Raw genomic sequence first — 26,118 nt, 5'->3', positions numbered from 1 at the left:
TCAATCAATTTAGTTATTTGCTCAGAGTAACCAATCTCCCAACCATCCAGGCTTTTCTTCTGTACACAACCTACGTGTCCCCTTCACCGGCCTGCATCCTCTGCGTGGCTCTCATAGCCCTTACCACACCTCCAATGAGGCAGGTCTCCCCCAACTCCTCGACGCTGGGAAAGAAAGGGAAAGCGGCTATTCATCCTTTGTAAATGATTCAATTGTGTTTTATGTTTAGGCTACAATGGCTAGCAAATTCATAATTGTGAAAATAAGTTTGACCATTTTTATTAAAACATTTACTAATGAAAAAATAAACATTAATACTTCAAACATTGTGTGTGTGTGTGTGTGTGTGTGTGTGTGTGTGTGTGTGACAGCTGAACTTTAAAGCTGTAAAGAACTTTAGAGGTCACTTGGTCAAATGGTTTCAAATTTTGGGGCCCCAAGGCTTTATGGGGATGCCTAGGATACAACACTGAGGAGGCAGAGCTGCTTTGGATGAAGAGAGGCTGGGTAAGAAATTGGGCAGAGTCTCTTCAAAGAACATTCCCTAGGGCTCCTCAGAACATCATTTCAACACCACCAGCCTGGTCCAACCCATCAAACTCCAAACTAGGAGAAGGCGGGCTTTACCAACCACTTTGCTATTTGCTAACAGCAATTTCAAATGTTTGGGCACATAGATTTCTCCACAGTCCACCGCTGATACACGGCCAGGAACCACCCATGGGGCCAGGCCATGTACCTCAACAGATTCCAGGATTCTCACATTCCTTCTGAATCATTATGAAGGGATATCACAAGATTGCATTGCATAGGATTGGCCCATTGATAGCACAAATTCAGCTGTTCACAGGAAAAACAGGATGGCTTAGATTCTTATCTCTTAACTCATCCTCAAATCATTTCAGTATGGGACTGAGATGAATAGGATATATCCCCCACCCCCGACTCCTCACAATTGCAAAGAGAAACAGATGTATCCACACGATGACAAAGAAAAAGAAAAGAGAGAAACAACTCTTTTTCAGTGGTAGAAGGATAGAGTACCCACCAGAATATAGAGCAATAAAAATGAATCAATCATAGCTACACATATCAACATGCATAAATTTCAAATACAAGATTGAATGAAAGAACAAGTCAGAAAAGAATACACACAATTTGGTGAAAACCTACCAGTGACTTCCCGTATCATTCTGGGTAAAACTCCAAGTCCTTACAAAGCTCTATACTATCAGGCTGTCTGACCTCACCTCCAACTGCTCCCTTCCATCCCCCACAGCTTACTCCACCCCAGCCACATTGACCTCCTTACTGCTCCTTGAAAGTGCCAGGCATGCATGTCCCTACAGGGCATTTGCACTTACTGTTCCCTCTGCCTGGACGGCTCTTCCTTCAGATGTCCAGCTAGCTCACTCCCTCAGTCTCTTCCTGTCTTGACTCAAATATGAGTGTCTCAGTGAGGCCTTCCCTCACCACCCTACTTAACCCTTCCCAACGTTCTCCATCCCTCTTCTCTGCTTTATTTTTCTCCCTAACACTTAATCATGCCATATGTTTTACTTATTTATCTTATCAGCTGTCTCCACCTAACTAGAATGTAATCCCTGTGGGTAGAGATTTTGTCTGTTTTTTCACCGCAGCATCTCCAGACCCTAGAACAGTGCCTGGCACATAGTAGACACTCAAGCAATATTTCTGGATGAAGGACTGAATGAACAAATGAACAATATTCCAAGAGTGACCTCAAGAAGCAGACAGAAGTGCTGGCTGACTGATGACAGGAGGAAGAGCTCATTTCCAATTATGCTGGATCAGAAGAGTCGTTTTTGGCAGCCTGCCTGTGACATATAACTCCAGCTGACAGACGAACCCATTTAGGAATCTGGGGGATGCATTTTGGGGCTGCTCATCCTGGAAAGCGTGTTAGGATGCTGCCCTACTTACAACGAAATGCTTTAAAGAAGCCATAGTACATTTGTTTCCTAGTCGAGAAGGCCAACTGGCCACTTCGCCTCCAGACTCTTGCTGGCTGGTCCCCTCCTCCATGTTCTATTTATTTAGTCATTCAACAAATATTTGTGGAGCAATGTCTGAGTGACAGGACTGCACTAGGGCTCCATGTGCATAACTTGACTCTTTTTGTGGAACAGACCTTTCCAAATTTATTTGCATGCAGCTGTACTTCATCTTCATTCTCGTTCTCTCCCTCTCTCCTTTCCTTCTCTTTCTCCCCCCTCACCAGGTCCCTGATCTAGTCTTTACTATTTTAAGCAGTACCATATATGTTTGTAACAAAAAGAAAATCCAACAATATAGCATTTTATAGAGTAGAAAAGGAAATTCCCTCCCTCTTTCCCTCACTTCGGGTCACTGTATTAATACACTTTATCAGCCCTCTCTGCAGGTAGATAGGTGAGAGTCTTCTGGGACATAGAAAGGTGGTGAAAGGGGGAATTTTCACAAATCCAAATTACTTTTACATATAAAAGGACTTGCCAAGAATCTCAATTTTCAACTGTCTATAACATGTTACGTTTGTCAAAAGCTTGGCTGAGTCAACTGGTATTTGAGCAAGACCTCCTAAGGGTCAGCCCAGGCATTCATGCCTTAGATTTTCTAAGCTTTATCCCTATGCCAAGTAAGACTGGCAGTGAGCAACACACCTGAACTAGATTTTCTTAGCTCTCTACATGCATATCTTTAGAGAGCTACACTTTTCAAGTATGTCCTTTTATTGAGGGTCAATACAAAATATGGCCAGAAAGAGACTGTTTCTGCAAATGTTTTTGTCCTCAAAACTGCTCCTGAAAATTGTCCATTTTCCATAGGACACACACAAAAATTCCTCCCTGATTTTAGCTTGGATATTCTGACGATCTGGTATGCTGCTGCTTCTTGGCCTTCTTCCTCTCCTTTCTCTTCTTTTCCCTCCTCTCTGCACTCCTTTTTCAGTTAATGAGAGAAATATAAGCCATCGTATCTCTCTTTTTGCCTAGGCTACCAGGAAGCTCTGACCAACTTTTGAATCAATGGCATCAGCTTCCTTTTGCCTAGGCATTCTTGCTCATATCATTCTAGTCTTTCTGGCATGATTCTAGCCTTTTTACTCCACTGTTTTTAAAAACTTTTTGAGATCTTTTTTTTCTTTTTCGCAAGGAGGAGGAGACATAAATAATACATTAACAAACAGTCCGATGTTGACATTTTACGATTTACAGCTAAGAAATATAAGGCCCACAGAGGTCGTCTTTGCTAAGAGCCCCAAACAGCTGGTTGAAAGGAAGCTTTCAGCCTAAAACCCAAGAGTTCCCACCCTTTCCACTACCCTAAATTGCGTCAAATTAAAGACTAATATTTCTTCTGCCTTCACATGTTGTGGATATTCACTTAGCTTGATTTCCTTTGTGTTCTGCTTTTAGGGAGAGAAGCCAAGGCTGTGGTCTGTATGATCTTTTTCCCCCTCATCACCATCAATGCACGAGGTTGACAGGCTCCAAGAGGGAGGGAGATATCTTCTCACATCTTCTCTGCTTATGGAGGCTCACCTCCAGCGATGGGGATGTGGACAAAATATCTTTAGGAAACGAGGTATTTCTGAGTATGACATTTTTGTTGTGGAGTATGGGAATCACCAAAAAGAGGGACACATGAATTTAATGCAAGCTGAAGAACTCTACATTTTGAAGTTTAAAATGTGGCAGTTTATACTCCCAAAGCAAGTATGACTGATTGGATTTAAAATGATTTCTACCTAAACCATTAATATGAAGTAAAAATTCTTATTTGTACTTCTACGTTTCCTTACATGGAAAAATATGGCATGTCTAAAGATGGGTCTAGGAGTGCTATGTTGGACAAATATTCAGGGTAGAATGACAGGTGTCCACAAATGCTATGGAGGAGGGAGTCACAAGTCGGGGGGAGCAGAGAGGGTGACGGAGCCCTGATCTGACTGGAGTGCCACTACACGTAGAGCTTTGGAGGCACACAGCTGGTGCCCAGAATCCCAGCTCTCCCGTGGATCAACTGTGTGAACTCTGATGTGTTTTTTTTGTTTTTTTTTTTTTTTTTTTTTTGTGAGGAAGATCAGCCCTGAGCTAACATCCATGCTAATCCTCCTCTTTTTGCTGAGGAAGATCGGCTCTGAGCTAACATCTATTGCCAATCCTCCTCCTTTTTTGTTTTCCCCCACAAAGCCCCAGTAGATAGTTGTACGTCATAGTTGCATGTCCTTCTAGTTGCTGTATGTGGGACACGGCCTCAGCATGGCCGGAGAAGTGGTGCCTCGGTGCGCGCCTGGGATTGGAACCCCGGGCCGCCAGTAGTGGAGCGCGTGCACTTAACCGCTAAGCCACGGGGCCGGCCCTCTGATGTGTTTTCTAAGTTCTTTGAGCTTCAGTGTTCCCATCTATAAAATGGGAACAACAGTAGCTATCCCCTAGGACTGTGCAGGGGATTTAATAAGGTCACACGTGTGAAGCCCACAGTGTCGTGCCGACTTGTTTAAGCACTCAACTAACTGTAGCTATTACCATTACTGAGTCAGGTTAGAGCAACTATCGTAGCCAGTCAGTAACCATTTTACTTAACCAACTAGGCAAGAATCATAAAGCAAACCCTGAGAGGACACAGTGGTCACAGAAGGTACTGAAGAGATGCTGGGTACATTCAGCTGAGGGTAGACTTAACTCCCTGGGAGGGAGGGAGCTGCAAAGATGACAGTCTTCAGACTGAAATTGTGGTGAGCCAGACTTACGTTAGGATAAATCAAATCAATGAATAAACTCCATACCTGGTAATTGTCTGACTCTGCTGGACTTTTATAGCTCGGAGCCAAGGGGCCAAGGTTCCTTCACATTGTCATCAAGTCATAAATGGCCAGCTGTGCAGAAAACGGGCCTAAGTGCCCCTGGAGAGTCATAACAGGGCAAGACTACGGTCCCAAGGTCAGAGCCCAAGGAGAAGAAACCCTCGCAAACTGAGTGGTTGGCAGCCTGGAGTCTTGGGGGGTGGGGTTGAGGGGCATCAGCTCCTGTCGGGGGCGGTGGTGAAGATCTTGACTCAGTTTTGTCACAGATAGTGATTTGGATCTGAACGTAAAGACATCTTGCCAGAAACTTTCTGTTACAGGAAGCTCACTAGAGAGCAAGGAAAGATTAAACGGCTACATATCCTGTAAAGGCAGTACTATTATCTCAGGGAGGGGGGAAAGGATACTTTTGGCCAGGAATAAATTATGTTGATAAAAGGAATATTGGAATTTCCCATTGCTATAAAACGTCTTGATTGACTGACCCAGATGGTCCAGATGTTTGTATGTGGACATATTCTACACATTGTGGTCACATTATAAAATATTGGCTTCTATAGCATTTGTAAGTTGATGTTATTTGTACACTTACTCTTATTTGTTACTTTGAAAAGCAAAACTAAATAGCACTTTAGAGAACAGACGAAAACCAAGCTGGATTTTGTTTTTAACTTGGCAGAAAAAGTGACCTTTGATTTTGTGCCTGATATTCTGAATAGTTATCTGCTGGATTTTTATTTTTTACCAACTTTCTCCATATTTCTTTAAGTTTTTTTTTTTTGGCTGAGGAAGATTCACCCTGAGCTAACATCTGTTGCCCATCTTCCTCTTTTTGCTTGAGGAAGATTCGTACTGAGCTAATATCTGTGCCAATATTCCCCTATTTTCCATGCAGGTTGCTGCCACAGCATGGCTGCCAACAAGTGGTGTAGGTTCGCGCCCGGGAACTGAACCTGGGCTGTCGAAGTGGAGTGCGTCAAATTTAACCACTAGGCCACAGGGCCGGCTCCTCTCTAAGTTTTTGAAAGGAAATGCCCCCCCCAAATATCTACAGTCATCTTTCTCTTTGGATATCTCAATGAACAACAACAAAAAAGTCATTAATAAATGTTTCATTTGAAGCTCATATAATTCATGTCATACAACCTTTAAAAATTTCATCAAGATCAAACTGAAATTCTTCAGAGAATATTTTTCAGTGTGGCAAAGTGTTCTATATAAACAAATGAAATTTTAGGTCTTTCTAGTCCTTCGTATTTTGTGAGGAGATAAGTTTTTAAAAGTAAACTTTTTATTTTAGAATATTTTTAGATTCACAGAAAAATAGCAAGGATAGTACAGAGAATTCGCATATACCCAGCATCCAATTTCTCCTTTTATTAACATCTGAGGTTAGTATGGTACATTTGTTTTGACATACCCCATCATTGTGGTATTTTTGACCACTTCTGTGGTATTTTTGCCATATTCTAGCACTACCAGATGCTCCAGGATCATCTTGTATATTTCCTGCCTCAGTTTTAGAATCAGCCATTTCTCCAAGGGGCCCTGGTCCCTTTTACTGGAGGACGGTATTAGAAACCAAGATCTGGGGACTAGTGTGCTTGTTGCTACTGGGGTGTCAGTTGCTTCTTTCTAGACCCTCTCAGATGCCAGAGCAAGGAAACAGATGTGTGTATAATGACCTATGAATTCATACATGTCTATAAATACTTCTACGTGTAACCATCTGTATATTATGCTAAACATTAGTTCAAACTGATGTCAAGGAGAAAACCCTTTACTAGTTGTTTCTTATGCCTTTCTATTTCTAACATGGAAAAAGTAAATTTCAAATTTAAAAAAAGTAAGATGAAATGATTACTTTTATTGTCAGTTTTCCTACCCATCACTCCCACCCCACTGTAGTAGGGCATGTTAGACAGCCGGTCCTCTTAACAGCTGCAGTTATCCTGAATACCTTACCCTAGGGACTCCGCCTGGCGAGGCCTGCACTTACTTCTCCCACAGCACGTCATACTGTCTGTCCTGCTGACTCCACTCCTGCTGACTTCCATCACAGAGGGTCATTTTTCTTTACAAAACTGACTCACACTTGATGATTTACATCTTGGTCATTTATCTGCTTCTGTGAAAAGTTCAAAAACGGGAGCCAAAACAAACTCCAGAATGCATCTAAGGCAAAACCTCTTGCTGCTTTAGACTTGCTATAACTCACTCTGTCTGCCAAGATGTAGGGGAAAAAAATGAAACATTTAGCTCACGTGGGAAACAAGTTTTACATGTAAGTGGGCATGATCATTATCATCATAAGTATTAGCATTTCTTACTTGGGTATAGGACTTTACAGTTTAGAAAGAACTTCTGCTTATGCTGTTCACTTTTATTTCTATCTAATGATCCCGAAAGAGTAGTAAGGCAGGGATTGCTGTTCCATTTACGGATGAAAAAACTGAGGTTCATGACAACAGGTGCTAGTGAGGATGTGGAGCAACTGGTACTCTCACGTATCATTGTCGGGAATGCCAAATGACATGGACACTTTACACAACACTTTGCAAACAGTTTAGTATTTATCCAAGAGAAAGGAAAACCTATGTTCACCTGTTTGATAAGGTTTTTAATATCTTAATTCATAATGGCAAAAAACCTAAAAATAACCCAAATGTCCTTCAACTGATGAATGGATAAATAAACTATGATACGTATACATACAATAGAATACTATGCAGCACAGATTATTTATTTGTGAAATAACAATGATTAATTTCCAATGTATTATGCTTAATGAAAAAAAGCCAAACTCAAAAGCCTGCAAGATTCCATTTGTATGACATTCTGGAAAAGGCAAAAAGATAAAGAGAGGAATCAGATCAGTAATTCACAGAGGTTTACAATAGGGGGAAGAGATTGACTACAAGAGGGTAAAGGGAACTTTTGGAATGAGGGATATATTCTCTCTCTTGATTGTGGTAGTCATCACACAACTGTATGCATTTGTAAAAACTCAAACTGTACACCAAAAGGGTGATTTCTACTGTATGTAAATTATACTTCAATTTAAAAAAGGAAAAAAGATCATTGAAAAGGGGGATGTGGAAAGGAAAGATTAAAGAAGCTAAGTTACCTACTAAGCAACTTGTTCATAGTCACCAAGCAGAACCAGGAATTGAGCCCAGGTCATCTACCTTCCAGTCCAGAGTTTTTCTATTGAGAATGCACACCCGTCTAGATTAACAACTGATTTTCCGTCTTCCCTGCTTATAGACATAATCCCAGTTAGAGTAGGAATCCTAAGTGCTGACCCTTCTCTTCCTGTCCACACTTGGAATTAGAGCCCTCACTTTCCCTACCCAGGATACACATTCATACTCAAGGACTCAGAATGACAACAGCAAATCTGTGAAGGATGAGACTATCTTAATGTCATGCTTCATTGTCAGAAATGTTGCAAGAAAGGATTTGAATGGAGATTTCTCCAGAAAAGATATACAAATATAAGTGCATAAAAAGATACTCAACATCATTAACCATTTAGGGAAATGAAATCAAAACCACAATGAGTTACCACTTCACACCTACTAGGATGGCTATAATAAACAAAGACAGAGAATAGCAAGTTTTGACAAGGATGTGAAGAAATCAGAACCCTCATCTGCTGCTGGTGGGAATGTAAAATGGTGCAGCCGCTGTGGAACACAGTTTGGCAATTCCTCAAAATGCTAAAAATTGAGTTACCATATAACCCAGCAGTTCCACTCCTAGGCATATACCCAAGAGAAACAAAAGCATATACCCACACAAAAATTGATACATGAATGTTCATAGTACCATTATTTATAATAACCAGAAGGTGGAAACAGCCCAAATATCCATCAACTGATGAATGGATAAACAACATGAGGTATATCCATACAATGGAATATTGATCAACAACCAAAAATATGAAGCACTGATACATGTTACAACATGGACGAACCTTGAAAACATTATGCTAGGTGAAAGAAGCTACATACAAAAGACCACATATTGTATGATTCCATTTACGTGAAATGTCCAACATAGGCAAATCCATAGGGACAGAAAGTAGATTAGTGGTTTCCAGGGGCTAGGGCTAGGGAAGAATAGGGAGTGACTGCCACTGGGTATGGGGTTTCTTTTTGGGGTGATGAAAATGTTCTAAAATTGATTGTGGTGATGCACAACTCTATGAATACACTAAAAAATCACTGAACCATATACTTAAAATGTGTGTATTGTATGCCATATGAATTATATCTCAATAAAACTGTCACCGAAAAATCAGTTTTCAGTGTTTCAGTATGAAAAATCATACTGAAAACAACAAACAAACAAAAAAGAAGTGTTGCCAGGAGAAGAGAAAGCAGACGAGAACGGGTATTGGGCATTCTGGGCTGAGCAGTACCCCCTCATTATGCCTGAGTGGGGCCCTTTCTCCCTAAGTCTCTCCCATGAAAGGCAGGCCATTCATCCTTCTCTGTTATCCTAAGAAGTTCCCCCTCACTTGGAGCTGGGGGTGAGCTGCTTCTCCTCGGGGGGCTCTGCCCCACTGTAACAACCAGGCTGAGAGTGGATCAGACAAGAAATCACTACTTGAAAAGAATGAAGAGGAGAACACTTCATGCTAAAATATATACGCTATAGCAATAGAAGAACACTCCCTGTCACCCCTATGCCATAGAACCCAAGCCCCTGAGCCCAGGGCCTTGGCTGTTGACTGGCAGACTCGGTTCTTCTCCCTTCCTTTTCTGCAAATAGGGGTATAGCAAGTGGGTAGTGCATATAGGATATTTTGGATTCAATATTACACACAGTTTACCTTATACATTAAGCATCAGAGGATTACAATAACAATAGATGGCATCTATTGATCACAACAACTCTACCTAGAAGGAAGTATTATCTTCATTTGACAAATGGGCAAAGGGAGGCTTAGAAAGACTTAGTAACTTAAATCACATAAACAACACAGATAGGATTCAAACTTGGGGAGATCAGACTCCAGAGTTCAGGTTCTAAGGGACATTGTGGGTCATCTGGTCTTATCCTTTGTCTTACAGGGCAGAAACTGATGCCCAGAGGCTAAAGGATTTGTTCACATGGCTGGCTAGAGGCAAAACGAAGATTCCAGACTCATGATCTTGTTAAAAGTTTCTTTGGCGTTTTTTAGATTCATGGTACAGATAAGGAAGAAATTCCGTGAAATCAAGATCTGACACCCATAGTTCAGCTATCTAACTGAATCCTAAAACTATCCCGAGCAGATGAGTGTGTATTGTTTTCTTAAGAATTTCTAAGAGAGAAGTTTTTGAAATCCTCAGGGAGTTATATTGCTGATAGAATATCATCTCCCCCCCTCCCATAACTAGTCTCAAATTCCCAAGAGAAAGGGAATCACTGGGTGTGGTGTTATCCTCCTCAAATGTGACATGTCATGATATGTCACTTTTCTTCTTCAAAAAAACCCCGACTCTTAGAGTGACATTCCCGGACCCAAACTTCTGTTCCCATGTCATCTCTCATTGTATCCCTTTACACAGGGACTTCTTTCTTGTTAGGAGAAAGACTTGGATCTCCAGAGTTTGGACACTTAGTCCCTAAATCATAAACTTCTAGAACTAGAAGAGCACCATTAGACGTCATGTGGAATCTGGACCAGCCCACCACCCTTTCTCTCTGACTGTGCTTCTCACCTTGGGGAGGAGGGTGATGACAGTCCCGGCCAAGGTTGGAGCAGGGCAGGCAGGGGAGAGAAGAACATGAAATATTTTTAATATTTCATGTATATTCAGCATTATAAATGCTTTTATTTATGCTATCAACTGTATTTTGAAATTTCAAATCACATTAAATGTGGATATGAGGGTTTTTTTAACATTTTGAAAAAAGGCATGGGTTAAAGATGTTAGAAAACTTTATACTTTATACTTTAGATGTGGTCTCTCTATTCTATGAATCCAGATACAGATGGTAGAACCAACCCTAATATCAGTAGCTCTATCTACCTACAACCTTTGTTATCATTCAAATGGCCCACATGGGTATGTTGTACTATTCAAAATGGTGATCTCCATTTCCCCAGACTTTTTTTATTTTTTTATTTTTTTTTTATTTTTATTTTTTCCCCCCAAAGCCCCAGTAGATAGTTGTATGTCATAGCTGCACATCCTTCTAGTTGCTGTATGTGGGACTCGGCCTCAGGATGGACGGAGAAGTGGTGCCTCGATGCGCACCCGGGATCCGAACCCGGGTCACCAGCATTGCAGCGCGCGCACTTAACCACCAAGCCACAGGGCCGGCCCTCCCCAGACTTTTTGATGTCTGCTAAATGGAGATCTTAAAATGTTATAATATTGGAAGCAAGGAAAACTTTCTTATCTTTTCTCAAAGTAAGTGATCCAGAGTTATTAGTTTTCTAGAATTATTATCTTCATCACTAGTTATTTATTGAGTTCTTGAGTCTAGATCAATTACTGTGGCAAACACATTCCCCTAAATTATCTCTTTGGATTCTTGCAACCACCCTATTTGTTAGGTCGGTATTATTAGCACCATTTTATAGATGAGGAGACCAAGGTATAGCATGGTTAAGAAACTTGCCTGGGGTCACACAGACAGTAAGTGGTGGAATTGGGATTTGAACTCAAATTTCAGAGCCAGTACTCTCATTCAGAGCTGCTGTTTTGTACACTATGTGAATGGTGCCCCCTGGAATCACTTCCCACAGAATGTGACAGTGAGTCATCGGGCTGATAGACGCGAAAGGGGCATGAGAGATTAACGTGGGAGAAAACTGGACAGGTACATGGTAGAGCTTCTTGAATGTGGCTAAAATGCCTAAACACTATTCGGTTGGCGATAAGGAGCTACTAACAAATGAGGAGCAGAGAGGTTTTTTACCAAACCAAAGTGCGTTTGCCTCCTGGCAAGTTAAAATCAGATTCTCCACCAGAAGTAGCTGTCACACAAAGTAGAGCTTATTTGCAGCAAACAGGAGGCCACACGGAATCATTTTCAAAGTCCTGGCTTTCCTTTAGCGCGTGAAAGCAGGGGTCTTTTATTTTGGATGCGGAATGAATATTCAAAGGGGAGAGGTGGGCATTCGCTTGTGCAAGCCCAGCTGGCACCTCCTGGCTCACCTCTGCAGGTGCTGCTCCTGCGGTGGGGCTCAGTCTGGTTCAGGGTGGTTGGTGATTGCATCTCTTAACAACAACAAGAAAAAAAACAATTTGGAGAAACAGTTAAATGTTTCTGAAACCTCCCTTGAGTTTCTTGGGGTAATTATTTGGTGACAATATCTCTTGGTATGGTCACAGGGACAAGGAAGGAATGTGAAAACCAAATGGATGAATGTAGCTGCTTGTTAACAGTTGTCACATAATTCCCCTGGGAAAGGATGGCAAAACTATTAGCCAAAGGGGGATATTTGGTTCTGTGTGGATTTTTACAAGCAGAATATCTGGTTCCCTCACTGGCACAGATCACAAACAGTTACTTATATTGGACTACACAACAGGTATCTTGCTTTGTTTGGAATAAGAACAGTAACTAAGTTCCTGTGTCTGGCTTGAAATTCTACTTGAATACTATTATGCTTTAAAACAGTGTGAAGTAAACATTTTTGTGATGGTATGAAATGTTAATAAGGAAGTCATGCTCTAAGAAGTCATAAAAAATTTGCTTTTAAAAAAAGACAGTTTCATACCACACTTTCCGTGGATTTATTCTGCTTATCTCATCCATTGGTTAGGGACCAAGTTTTTGAGAGCCCAGCAGGAAAACCCGCCTGTGTTTATGTGGCAGCAGAGAGAATTAGTTTCATCTCACTTGCCGAAGTGGATTTCAGAGGAAGGGATTTGACAAAGTTGTTAAACCCAATGGAGGCAGAAGAGGAAAGCTGGGCTGATTATGTATCTGAGTACTGTCATTTTGAAACTCATTTTGGCCTCCAGAGTATAAATACACTTCAGTATTTTTGTTAGGATTGCCAGAAAATCAGCAAGTGTTCACTTTCTTTGGCCAACAAAAGCATGACTCTCTGTGCAAAAATTTTCTGCACATTTATAAACAAGAACATTTAGAAAATCCCCTCTTGCTGAGAGATATGACAACAGATATGTATAACTGTGCCATAAAATAAAGCAGATACTAAGAATACCACTGGGTTCATCAAGCACAGGAAAAGTTTTTATGTCTCTCTTTTCACACAAACTTATAGTACATCTTCCTCTCCCTCCCAAACTACCTTCCCTGTACTGGGCTGGTCTGATGAGCCGCCACCCGTTTTCACCTTTGTTTTCTGTCAGACTTCTCACACAAGTATTCCCAATCCATTATCTACATTTTCTCACCACTGTACCCTGGTTTCTATCCCTGCAGACTATTGCAATGATGGTTTCCAAGTGATCCATGACCTTCTACCCAAATCTAAGGCAAAAACTTTTCTCCCTCACAGAATCTCCCAGTTGAAAAAAGGCCACCAGATGATCTCAAACTTCTTGGCAAACTTTTTCTGTAAAGGGCCAGATGATAAATATTTTAGGCTTTGTGAGCCATTCATTCTTTGTTGCAACTACTCAGCCCCACCATTGTAGTGCAAAACCAGCCACAGTATGTAAATGAATGAGCACGACTGTGTTCCAACACAATCTTATTTATGGACACTGAAATTTGAATTTCATACCATTTTCACCTATCACAAAGTATTCTTCTTCATTTGATTTTTAAAAATCATTTAAAAATGCAATAGCCATTCTTAGCTCATAAGCTGTACAAAAACAGGTGGTGGGACGGATTCAACCCAAGGCCATAGGGTGACCTAGGTCAACTTCCCAACCCAACCAGGAGTTTCTTTCCAGCTTTGCAGACAGCCAGCCAGGCTCTGGGTGAAATATCTCCAGTTACAAGAAGTTCACTGCCTCAGGAGGCAGCCTGTTCTAAGGCCAAGATGAAATGACTGGACCTAGTTCTGCCTGCTAAAGTCACAAAGAATAACTCAACTTTATCTTCATGGCAACCCTTCATTTTTTTTTTTTTTGTGTGTGAGGAAGATCGGCCCTGAGCTAACATCTGCCAATCCTCCTCTTTTTGCTGAGGAAGACTGGCCCTGGGCTGACATCCATGCCCATCTTCCTCTACTTTATATGGGACGCCGCCACAGCACGGCTTGCCAAGCGGTGTGTCAATGCACACCCGGGGTTCCAAACCGACACACCCCAGGCTGCTGCAGCGGAGCGCCCGCACTTAACCGCTGGCGCCACCGGGCCGGCCCCCATGGCAACCCTTCAAATACTAAAATGTACCACCCTGACCACATTAGAAGTCTCCCACCTTGGGAAAATAGTTCAAGTTTCTTCACTTGTCACTTGTTCTACATGTTTTTTAGTGTCCTCTCTACTCTGGTCTATAGAAATCCTTCTGCAAATTTGGCATCAGAATACAACACTTCAGGTGTGCCCAGTTTAGAGGAGACATGAGTAATGCTACGTCATCCTGTGACCTGTTCACCATTCTGGACTCTCTGTCAGTGCACTTTTCAACTTCGCTGGCTCAGGATAATGTGATACTCATCTGGGAAGGTTTTCCTCCTTGGTTTTCATCACCCACATTGCCTGATTCTCTTGTGATGCCCACATTCTCTTTCTCAATGGATCCTTTCATCTGCCATGGCAGTGTGTGTTACCAAAGCTTGATTCTTGGAGGCTGTGAGCTCTCTCACACTTGACGTCTTAGAAAACAGATTAACTCTGGTGGCTCACCCATCCCTTCTATGGGGATTATTCCCAAATTGTGTCTGTAGCCTCGATCTCCTAGTACCTGAGCTCCAGACTCCTACCTCCCACTACCTAGAGGGCATCCATTTAAAGATCTTACTTTACTCTCATCCTAAAACCTGCGTGTCCCAAATCGAATATGATGATGATGGTGATAGTAATAACAGAAATAACAATTAACATTTGTTGAGTACCTAAACACTGTGCTAGGCACTATCCTGAGCTAAGGATTCATTATCTTACTTAATCTTTACAACAACCAATGAGGAAACTACTCTTGCTCCCTTTTACAGCTGGGGAAATAGGCTCAGAGAAGTAAAGTAATTTGGCCAAATCCACTGTGCTAATAAGTAACAGGGTCCAATTTTGAACCCTAGTATGTCTGAATCAAAGCATGTGCTCTTGACCGTCTTGATGGTTTTTGTAACTGCCCAGATGCTGTCACAGGTGCCCCGTGTGTTCCAAACACCCTGCCTTGAAGGCCTGAAGTCAGTCTTGACCCTCCTTTCTCATTCAGCCTTCCTACCCAATCCGTCACTGCACTGCTGGGGTTCTTTTTTCTAAACAATCGGGAGCAATTTTCCCCTTTTATTCTCACATCTTATAGTAGGCCCCTTGTCACCTCCTGTTGTTTGCTCCAATTCTCTGCTGGGTCTTCCTGCACCCAGGCTTCCTCTTCAATCCATCATGCACAATCCTGCCCAGAATATGTTTGATCAAGCTGGTTCTCTCACTTGAAATGTCCTCCCTGCCATCCACCTCTTTGCCATTCATTCATTTCAACCACCTTAGCACTGTCCAGCCCGAACTGACCTGGAGCCCTCATCCTAAGGGGGAAGAGGGGAGGAAGGCTGGAATGCGTGTCAGATTTCGCATGTGTATTTTTTGTTTCTTAATATTTTTTGTCTTCGGTAGTTTCAAGAACAGTGTGCTCAGCAAAACTAGACAAAGAGCAGGAATATAAAGTTCCAGGTGAAATATGTTTGAGAAATGCTGGTGAATTAAGTGTCCTTATTGCTGGACTTCTGTAGCCTTCCATATGCTAATATGCTTTGAGACTATCAACACACGAGGGGAAAAGAGCTGCAAAAGTGTTTCTGAAAGGTGTTGAGCCACGAATCTTTTTGTTTTTTCCTTTCTCCTCCAGAACAGGTTGAGAAACCAGGGTTCTGCAGAACAATTTTTAGGAAAAGCTAAACTCTAGGAGTATGTATCAAAGTGCTAGATACACAGCAGGAGTGAAAGGCAACAGTGATCGAGGGGGAGAACCCTGGACTTGGAGTCAGAAGAACAGATTTGAGCCCCAGATCCAAATTAGAATGGCCTATAAAGACAAAATGAGATAACACATGCAAAAAGCTCTGCATAAGTATAAAGGCACGGTATAAAAGTGTCCATCATTTGATTAAGGGTTTTAATTTAAGTATACCTTAAAAATTTTCCCCAAGATTGGCTGCTGGTTTCTCCAGCTAAAGATTAATAAATCATATTTTACATAAGCAATACAAAGCATCTTAGAAAGTATTAGATTGAAGAACTATAAATATACAGATTTTTTTCCTCTACTTCTGAGGAGTATCCGTTGCATTTATATATTTGATTGATCTAAATAAAGAATGGCCACAAATATATGATGATTTTACTTTTCACTGAAGAAAATATTTTACAAGTCACAAAACGACTCATAACAACAAATTAAAAGTGTCTCTATTTCTGGACTTCTCAAGCTTTCACTTGAACACGAATTGGGGGTCTCATGGTGGCTGTGAGTACCCAGGAAAGAGGGAGAGGGGACAGAGAACAGAAGAGACAGGTGTGGTGGCTGGAAATCCCCACAAACTTCTTGGCTGCATTTTTCAAGGCCAGTGCTGAGTGTTTTCTACCCTAATGATTTATACATAATTTCAGTGTGTGTATAATTTTTAAAGTATGAAGTGTAATGATAAAAGAATGAAACTTGTGTTCGAGTGAGGCTTATGACATCCAAATCATGAGATTAAGTTCTCACTTTGTAAGTCTATGTGGCCTAGATCCATGTGCCAGGACAGGAGGGACCCAGACCTCTTCTTCCACAGAATCTGCCCTGCTTTGACCTAGAGCTGAAGCCTCACTTCCTTCCTTGTTCCTTTTCCAGCTCTTGAGGGATTCATGGCCAACAGCTTTGGGAGGCTGAGGCATTAAGGCCCAGAACCACCTTCTCCCTATATGACAGACCCACCTACCTCCCCTACACAACACAGTTTCCCAAGCATGTTCTGTAATAGGTACTGGGCCTACAGGCACTCAGTACTCAAATATGTTTGTGAAATGCTGCATTTTGAGAGTCCCAATGTACATTGGCACAATAAATGACCTGAGAAGTCCTGCAACGAAAAAGACCACTTTGTTATCATTGTTTTCCCAGCATGTGGCATGTGTTAGACCATAGGGCGCTATTTTTCCATAGAATGCATACTGACAGCCCACACAACTCACTTTGGAGATGCTGCTCTGGTCTTACTCGGTTACCACCCAAATCCCTCAAACAAACCAGCATTTTATGCCCCCATTTCTTTATTCATGGTATTTCCCATGGCAAGTATTTATTGTGCAACTAGATGCATAGGTCTATCTGTATAGCGATATGACAAAGAGTTTGGGCTTTGAGGTCACAAAACCCTGAGTTTCTTCTTGGCTTAGTCACTTTCTAGTTATGTGATATTGGGCAAATTACGTAGCCTTTCTGAATCTCAGTTTTCTTATTTGCTAAATAAAGCAACGATTCCCATCTTTTAGGGTTACACAAAAGCTAAATGTGATTAGGTATGCAAAGTGTTTGGCACAGTAGCCAGCGCAAGGCACAGAATTAACAGGGGCTACATTACTAATTTCTCTATCATCATCATCATCATCATCATCATCTGAGGAAATGGGAGAAAAATTAGATATCCTCAAGCAGCTAATTATCAAATTAAGCAATTTTTAAATTTCTTTTTGAGATGATAATTTTACTTGCGTATCAAGGATGTGTCTTGGTTTTGGGAATTATTTCACAGAGTATCTTAAGTTATACCTAGAGACAAAATGTGAAACATCTGTCGGATGATCGTGGCATTAAGGAAATTCATGTCTAGCTTAAAACACTTAGCAAAGAGGGCATTAATGGTTCAAGGCCAACCTGATGAGTAGTCACTAGTGATGTGCCATAGGGCTTTCCATTAATTCCTATTTGGTTTGACATTTTTACCAACAATTTGAATAAATATATATGAGACACATTTACCAAACCTGAATATAAAAAAAAATCAGGAGTGGAAGATAATTCAACACATAACTGAATTAAGATTAAAAATTATTTTGACAGGCTTGAATGTCCAAAAAGATAAAATTTAGTAGACTTAAAATATTGGGGCCGGCCCGGTGGCGCAAGTGGTTAAGTGTGCGTGCTCCGCTGCGGCGGCCCGGGGTTCACCAGTTGGCATCCCAGGCACGCACCGACACACCGCTTGGCAAGCCATGCTGTGGCGGCGTCCCCTATAAAGTGGAAGAAGATGGGCACGAATGTTAGCCCAGGGCCAGTCTTCCTCAGCAAAAAAAAGAGGAGGATTGGAAGATGTTAGCACAGGGCTGATCTTCCTCACAAAACAAAACAAAACAAAACAAAAACATAAAATATTACATCCATGTAAGAAAACAATGAATAAAACAATCTATGCACAGAGAAGAGATGAGCTTGACAGCCATTTGCCTAGGGGTTTCAGCTGACCTTTGGCTGGGCTAATAAACAGACACAGCTGACAGAAGAAAGTAATCAAATTAGCAGGCATTAAGAGCATGAGAATGACCCAAATGCAAGAAGGGAGAGTCTCAGAACAGAGAAGAGAGCCTCATTTTTTTTTTTTTTTTTTTTTGTGAGGAAGTCAGCCCTGAGCTAACATCCGTGCTAATCCTCCTCTTTTTTTTTTTTGCTGAGGAAGACCGGCCCTGAGCTAACATCTATTGCCAATCCTCCTCCTTTTTTTTTTCCCCAAAGCCCCAGTAGATAGTTGTGTGTCATAGTTGCACATCCTTCTAGTTGCTGTATGTGGCACGCGGCCTCAGCATGGCCGGAGAAGCAGTGTGTCGGTGCGCGCCCGGGATCCGAACCCGGGCCGCCAGTAGCGGAGCACGCGCACTTAACCGCTAAGCCACCGGGCCGGCCCGAGAGCCTCATTTTTAAGAGGGATATTGAAACATGAGGTAAGTTTTGACAATACGGGGAATGTCTAGCCTCAAGAGAACAAAACCAAAGGACGACACAATTTCTGTTAGAGACAATTTTAACGTGAAAGACAACTTTGACAGCTGGCACTCTGCAAAGAATCAGACATACATTATGTTGAGCTCCACCAATATAATAGGCTCATTGAAATGGAGTGAACTGTCTTTAAAAATTTTTAGCAAAAGCTGGGTAAAAATCTGCAAGGGAGAGATTCCTATACTTGGTAGATGATAGGAGTACATAACATAACCTCTGAAACCTCATCAATGATAAAGTTCATAATTGTGTCTGGAAAAGCCTTTCCAATCTCTGAGACTCTGACATCTTTGGTCATCCTTCAGGGCAATGTCCCTGTGTGGTCTCTCTCTTCCACTCTCATAGTACATACAATCCTTGTCTCTCATCTGACATGGACCATACTAGTTATCATTCACTGAATACCTATCCTGTGCTAGGTGATCTTATATACGTTATCTTCCTTAAATGTTCCAATAACTATGTGAAGTTGATAAAATTATCCCATTTTATAGGTGAGAAATATGAAGCTGAAATCAGTTTATGTCACTTACTTGCCCAGAGTCTCCTCCTGAGTAAGTGGCAGAACCTGGACTCAAATCCAGACTTAGCAATAGAATCACACTCTTTCCACTAATGCATGGCACTTCTCTAACCACAGTCTCTCATGTGGTTAGATGCTTTGCATTGCTTTTTTTAAATGTGTATATTTATTCAATATTTTATGTCTTATATGTCTTGAACTAGCTCGTAAATTCCTCGAACAAAGGGCCGTCTTGCTTTTCTTTGTATCTCTAACAGCACCTATTTCAATAAGTAATTGTTAACATCAATTAGCATTATTCATTCATTAAATACTTATTTATTGAGCATTTACTACATAGCTGGCACTTTGTGAAGAACCCGATATATCGCAATGAGCAAGTTAAACAAGTTTCTAAGAAAAAAAGTAAACAAGTGAATGGCTTCCTTGACTTCTGAGCTGAGACATAACCAAGAGAAGACAGCAGCTGTGGTATGACCTGGGGGAAGAAGGTCTTAAGCAGAGGGAATAGCAAGTGCAAAGGCCGTGTGGACAAAACAGGTTCGGTATGTTCAGGAACAGAAGGAAGGTCAGTGTGGCTGGAACAGAGCCAGAGAAAGGGGTGGGTGGTGTTAAGTTAGGTTGGAGAAATCTGCAACCCTGCAAAATCATGCAGGGTCTTGACACTTTGGATCTCATTCCAAACGCAAAGGCAAGCCACTGGGGGATTTTCAGTAACCGGATCTGCTAATTTATGTTTATAAAAGAACACTCTGGCTGCTGAGTGGAGAGTGGATTACAGGGCATGCAAGCAGGAAAGCAGTACTGGAGATGAGTGCAATGGTGGCTGGCTCCAAGGTGGTGGCAGGTGAAATGCTAAGGAGTGGTCCAATTCAGGATACATTTTGTAAGTAGAGCAAATGGACTTGCTGATGGTTTGGATGTTCGGGAACAAAGAGTAAATCAAGGATGACTCTTAGGTTGTTAGCCTGAGCACCTGTGCAGACGCTGAGATGGGGAGGATGGCATGGGGTTAGTGGGGCAGATACTGGGTGGTATGGGAATGGGAGAGGGAGGAGTCAACAGTTCCATTCTGGCCATATGTGACATGTCTCTTAGACATCATTAGAATTGAAGCTCTGTGAGGGAAGGGGCTCTGTCTATCTTGTTCTGTACTGTATCCCCAGTGCACAAAACAGCACTTAGTATGTAAGCTGGAACTCCATAAAATTTTGTTGAATGAAAAAAGCCAAGAGGAGGCATTGAGAAGGCAATTGGATTTATGAATGTTTAATCTCGTGGGCGAATGTAGATTCTTGGCAAAGCATAAATACATTCCTCCTTGGCTCCTACATGTGCAGTAAAGATCTCTAAGAGAGTGGTTTTTCAGAGCTGAATTAAACATCCTAATAGGGTCAGTTAATGCAGTCGCGGAGAGAGGCTCAAAATCCTAGTCTCTGACTAAATCATACCTGGTCTTTCCCACAGTGTTCAGTGTCATTTAAGTGATATGTCTGATGGCAAAGAACAGTGGACCTTGAGGAGCTGCTGCACTGCCCTTCTGAGTCATGTTTACTATTTCTAACAACAATAATAATAATACTTCTCAGGTATGTAAAAATTCTTGGCTATTTGCTAATTTCCATTGGATTCATTTTTATTTCTATCAGTCCTAGGATTGACGTGTTAACTTGATGCCTGTTTTAAACAGAATAAAACAGGCCTCCAATGTGTCAATGACTTTGGCAGTTCTCTCTCTAGGTTGGTTAAATCCCAGAGACACGAAGGGAGCTTCAAGAAGGGTAACTAAGAGGGTAGTTGGCTGGGACCACCTTGATCTCCCCCGGGAGTAGATGGAGTCGGCCCATGGTCACTAGAAGGAGAGGCAGCAGTGAGACCAGGGTGACCCGAGGACTCCCCCTAGCTGCCACTGGTGAAGGAAGACAACCTGGGCTTAAGAGTGAGTTGGTATTTAATGATTGTTTTCGTTTGAACTATTCTGGCAAGCCCCTGCCAGGAGACTTGATTAAAGTGTTTCGTCCTGGCTATCAGCACTGGGTGCTGTACCTGGGTGATGGTTATGTTATCGACACTACACCTCAAGAGGACAGCATTCCTGCATCATTTACAAGCACCAAGTCTGTATTCAGCAGAAAGGCCCTGATGAAGATGCAGCTCTTGAAGGATGTTGTGGGAAATGACACATATAGAATAAATAATACTATGAAACATACTCCCCTCTCCCCGTGGAAGAAGTCATGCAACGGTCAGAGTTTGTTATTGGACAGGAGGTGGAGTATGACATATTTGTCAACAACTGTGAGCATTTTGTGACTTTGTTTCGCTGTGGAGAATGAGTTTCAGAACAGGCCAACCAAGCAATAAGTTCCATTGGGTTTGTGAATGTTCCATCAGCTGCTGCTGGTGCCTTCTTACTCCTGGGCTTGATTCCAAAAAGACGAACAGCAAAATACTATCAACAATTTACTAAAGAGATACTGGAACTGAAGGAATTTGTGAGGAGGGGGAAAAAAAACCTGGTATGAATACTTATTTTCAATCCATCATTATTGTTCCAAATTCCAATGATGGATGGCAGGCTCTTTAATAGATTGCTTACTGGTATTACCCAACCCCCCCAAAAAAAAGTAACTAAGAGAATAAAAATATCCTGTCATAGTAACAAAATAGTTTGAATAGTTAGGATTTCAAAACCAAGTCCTTCACTGCAGCACGAGGACCACAGAATTAAAAAAAATATAGAAAGAAGGGAGGAAAGAGAAAGAAAAAGAAAATAAAGAAAGAAAGAAAGAGAGAAACAGAGAAACAGAGAAAGAAAGAAAGAAAGGAAGGAAGGAATGAAGGAAGGAAGGAAAGAGAAAACCCATCACATTTACTTAAATTTACTTTCGACAGTTCTTACCTATCTGTACTAACAGAGGACCCTAAAGAGAGGAATAATTTTCTTCCTATTTGCTTTGGGCTACAGCTTTGTTTTTCTCTTTGAATACTGGTGTGCCAGATGGTCTAGAGCAGTGATTAGTGGCATCAGAATTTTCTTGTGGAGATTTTTAAAAATACAGATCCCTAGGGCCACTATGTATGCATGGAGCCCGAATCACCTGGGGCCATGCTCCATGCATGTATACCTTTTTAAAATATTCTGATGCCCATTGCCTTCATTCTGCTGATCAGTGAAAACCACTGTTCAAGGAAATCACGTTAGATATTTAAGGAATGAGCACAGGCATGGAGGCCCTGATTCACAAGGTGCTTGGCAGCCCTTCTCTATCACCTTTTGCTGCTGCCCCAACTTTGAGCACAGCCTCCTCCTCTTCCAGTACTCCTAGGAGTACAGATAGGACTTAAGATTTTGAATTTCAAAAGCCATTCCTGTTGAGGGTGTAGGTTTTACGCAAAACAGAAATACAGTTATGTGTTGCTTAACGACAGGGATACGTTCTGAGAAATGCTTCGTTAGGCAATTTCATCATTGTGTGAACATCATAGAGTGTACTTACACAAACCTAGATGGTATAGCCTATTATACACCTGGGTTGTATGGTAGTAATCTTATGGGCCCACCGTCATATATGTGGTCTGTTGTTGACCGAAACATCGTTATGTGGAGCATGACTGTAAACAGAGAGAGAGGAGGAAAAATACAACAGAGATGGTGTAGTCAAGAGAATAAGATAAAGAAATAAAATAAAGTAAAATTGGGGTTTTTCTTGGCATCCTACATTCTCAGGCATCCAGCACTTAAGGAAACCTCAAAACCAAGAAGGGAACTGTAAAAGCCAAAGACCTGAAATCCCCCTCTGCCTGGTGCTGTGGAAATGACAACCTATCCTAATGCTCTTCTGGGACAATATTCTCAGACACCTTGAGATGCCATTGTCCTCCCCATTTCGAGGACCACCATCTCCCAATTCAAAGAAGATGCCACATTTTCAATATCAGGAAGTGAGCACATGGGTTAAAGTCAACCAGGAGGTCAACAGTGTTACACACGTTGAAATCCTAAATAATATTCTGAATCCTGTTGTGAAGCAAATGGTTTTATTCAGAGTAAGAGAACCAAGTTGAGGAAAAAAGGCTCCTTCAGCTTTTGATTCAACAGCACGAGGTAGACGAGCCAAGAACACTGGCTCTGGAAGCCAGACCACCTGGGTTCAAATGCTAGCTCTGAAAGCAGAGGTCATTTACTTACCCTCTCTGTGCCTCAGTTTTTTCATCTGTTAAGTGGGAGGATAGTAATAATAAAACTTAGGATCTATTATTATTAGTTATACTAAAAACGCAGTTATTTTAGTGTTTTTTTGTTGTAACAAACATTGAACCACGACTGTGTCTTGGGTCCTCACTAAGTGCTTTACACACGTCACCCCTCTGAATACTCACATAAACCATTTGCTGTAGGTACTATTATTATCCACATGTAAAGATGAGGCATTAGATAGTTGGCTCGAGGTTACACAGCTGAGAATGATGGACTAGAACCCAGGCAGGCCTGAACCATGATGTGCCCTGACACCCCTCATCATTCTCAGCCTGGCCATTTACTGGGTGTTACCGTGAGTGAGTAGAATCCTGTGGGTGCTGATGGCCAAGAACCACCAGACATGATTTGCTGTCAACTGGCTCCAGGGCAGATAAGGCCCCTACAAATAACCTTCCTCTTAGAACACTGTCCCGCACAGCTGAGTCTCGTGGTTTAACTGTCTACTGTATTTTTTTAGTCCAGAAATTTCTGGACTAAAATTTATATTAACTCAGGAATGTGCAGTGAAATGTTCTGGGGAATGAACACAATGTCTGCTCTGAGAGGTGTGCCTCTGGGGAGGTGTGCTTTCCAAAGGAGAAATCTGGTTTTCCAAACTGAGTTGAAATTTCCTTTACCCTGAGGGATCTTTATTGACAATTTACCCCATGAGTGTTCAGTTATGAGGAAGAAAGTTTGTATAGCAGCCCTGAACAGATGATTTGCTTGCCTGTCTGCATAAAAGGGGAAAAAAGCTTTGACAGGAAACTTTTCTAACATGGTTAAATGTACCAATTCAAAAACAATACTTTTCTCAAAATATTTCAAGTGAAGGAATACATTTGGACATGAGGACACTCCCACATCCCCCTCCCCGCCCCTCCGCCATTATCATATGTCTTGGTTTTTCCTTACTGTGCTGAAATGGTCTTTCCTTGGTATGACCAGACCGAATTGCAGATGCTGGAATTTGCCAAAGTGATCATCATCACTTATGAAGGATAGAAGGGATTCTGGCTAAAAAGACTCAGGCTCAATCAGCCCTTCTCTGGCCAGATGATTTATTTATTCTTACAATTCTTTCCCAGGAAGTTAGGCTGTACCTTGGCATTCTTTATAGAGGGGGTGGCCTTTAAACTGTAGAATTGACATCTGGTGAAACCTACCAGATGGAAGGAACAAGCAACACTGAGTGTCAGTTTGGGCTGCCCACGTTTGCGTGGCTAGAGAAGCAGGTTGATGACTGCTTAGGTTGACCAAACAGAAAGGGGTGCAGGAAGGTCACTCGGGGCAAAGAGCCAGGTAGAATCTCTTCAGAGTCTTCTGGGGTCTCAGTAAAACTGTGGGCTCAATCTTGGGCTCATGACCTGCCCTTGGACCAGCTGGTCCGAAAAAGGAGCCCAAAGAATGTTCTTGCTGAGAACTACTGGACAAGCAAAAACTGCCCTCTCAGGGTACAGGAAAAAGTTAACCTGTTAATGGTTTCTTAAAGCCGAAAACCAGTCCTCAGTCAGAGAAATCAATTATCTTTTATACAAAAGTGCTTCTGGCAGTGGTGTGGGCAGTGCTAAGTTATGGAGCCAAAAATTCACTCTGTTGACAGATCCTGAGGACCAGCTGTAGATGCAGACCATGACAAGTTCAAACCCCAAAGGTCATCAATGAGTGAACAGGACAGGGGCAGAGGCCATACTGAGGAGGCATAAGGTTTGAGAACTGGTGACTCAGAACTGTGATCCGTGTTCTACCACAGTCCTTCCTTAGAAAAAGGCATGAAAGGGAAGGGAATAAGGATGAACTTCAATTTCTATTTGACTCTCATCTCTTCTCAACTGCATGTGCCTAAACTATGTGATCTCTTTGGTGAAGTTATCTGCAAAAAAAATGTCTCTCTGTCTCCTCTAAAAAAGATAAATGGCTCTGGCATTTACTCTAAGAGGGATTAAAAAAACAGTAAGATCAAAGGGACTGTGGGCTAGACGTAGAGGCTGGATAGAGGAAGAAAAAGGGAAAAAAACAGAACAATATGATTTGAGACTGTCAAAGCTAGAGACTTTGTGGGTGGTCAGGAAGTGAGGCTGCCCAACTGAAAGGAGAAAGAACACCGGCTTCTTGGAGCTTTAGATCAAGAATATGACAACAGAGAGGTGTCCGGATCAAAACAGTTCGGGAACATCTGCTTTCCAAATCAAGCAAAGCAGGACTGAGCCTACCCCTAGCACGGATCTCGACTACCACCGGCTTGAGGGCTGACCCCTTGCACGTGCTTCTGTTTACCTGCGAGGATAAAGAGATGACCACCTTTAACTTTAAGAAGTTACTCTGGTGTGCTCCAGTCTTGACATTAGGCAGGAGATGAGAGAATGGGGAGAAACATTGCTTCCAAGCCACAATATAAATTGATTTAAAATGATTTTATCTCTTGGCCTTCCTTCACATAAGCCAAATCCTTTCAGTTATTTCATGATTGTA

The 26,118-nt window shown here is 41.8% G+C and overlaps 1 protein-coding gene and 1 pseudogene across 2 annotated transcripts in view; one reads left to right on the top strand and one right to left on the bottom strand.

Annotated features, from left to right (window-relative positions):
* The window catches only part of PLCE1 (phospholipase C epsilon 1), a 325,603-nt gene that overhangs the window by 115,983 nt on the left and 183,502 nt on the right, over window positions 1-26,118 (bottom strand). The gene's annotated exons all lie outside the window — the stretch shown is intronic.
* Window positions 21,249-21,928, top strand: LOC106801493 (phospholipase A and acyltransferase 1 pseudogene; annotated as a pseudogene).

This window comes from Ceratotherium simum, chromosome 6 (assembly GCF_057802395.1).
Source record: "Ceratotherium simum simum isolate JZ-2026a chromosome 6, ASM5780239v1, whole genome shotgun sequence".
NCBI lineage: Eukaryota > Metazoa > Chordata > Mammalia > Perissodactyla > Rhinocerotidae > Ceratotherium > Ceratotherium simum.
This window is presented reverse-complemented; position numbering and strand designations above follow the sequence as displayed.